Source organism: Phalaenopsis equestris, unplaced genomic scaffold, assembly GCF_001263595.1.
Source record: "Phalaenopsis equestris unplaced genomic scaffold, ASM126359v1 Scaffold001273, whole genome shotgun sequence".
Taxonomy (NCBI): domain Eukaryota; kingdom Viridiplantae; phylum Streptophyta; class Magnoliopsida; order Asparagales; family Orchidaceae; genus Phalaenopsis; species Phalaenopsis equestris.
This window is the reverse complement of record NW_018165712.1, coordinates 136824-137955: the sequence shown is the minus strand read 5'-3', so window position 1 is coordinate 137955 and position 1132 is coordinate 136824.

Genomic DNA, 1132 nt, shown 5'->3' with positions numbered 1-1132 from the left:
ATGGTGGTAACTATTCTTTATATAATATCTCGCCCATATATATATATATATATATATGGACGAGTTATTAAATAAAGAATAGTTACCACCATTGTCTTGACGCGCGCGCGCGCACACACACACATGCATGATGAGTTGGGTAGGGAAAAATTTCTTTCTGGTCAGTGTGCTAAGACATAAAAAAAGTGATGCATCGAGAGTAGATTTAGTGGCTAAAGAAAGGTTCAGTCTTATATTACTTTTAAAATCACAACATCAAATACATATTCTAACAACATGCTATCACAATCATAATATATATTAGAGATAATAAGGAGCCAAGCCATTGCATTTACTGTGGAAACTTCACAGTCTAGTGGAGCCATGCGGGCCAAGCAACAATTTATAATGAATATGTTCTTTGATAGTAGCCATCTGCCAGCTCTGCATAGGCATTTATGAATTTAAAATGAGGGAGATGAAGAATGGATGAAGGGGAGGAGACATAACAAAGGGACTTTTTTTGTTTAAGAGGGAGAGGAGACATAACAATGTATATTTATGATTGCAATATTTACTTTTTGAAATATTTAATTGTTAAATATTTACTATTTCATTTCATATAGCTTTGACATATATATTCTTATTTGTTAAATTTATTTCATAGTTAATATTTACTATTTGATTAGTAATTGGGTTAAATATAGTAGATATGATATTAGCAATTATATATATTGCGATTGTTTTTTTTGCGATTGTTTTTTTTAGAAATATCAAATAAAATCTTACCTATATTTTCTTATTCACCCTATAGATTTTTGACAATTTATCAACAAAAAATCCTCGCAAGATAGCTATAAAAGATTATTGTAATGAATAGTTCATTGATAATCTATTATTAAACAGAGCATCTAATCTCCAAGAGGAGGCGTTGTAGTTTACCCTCTTCCAAGAGGCAAACCATGAAAACTCTAATAATAAAAACAATATGTAAATCAAGGTCACAAAAGGTAAATAACCATATTCAAATCAAAATTTCTATATTAAATTCAACATCAACACCCCTAGGTTTTGGCATGCCTATACTTAAGACTCTTTATTAATTTGAGAAAACAATATATATATATATATATATATATATATATATATATAA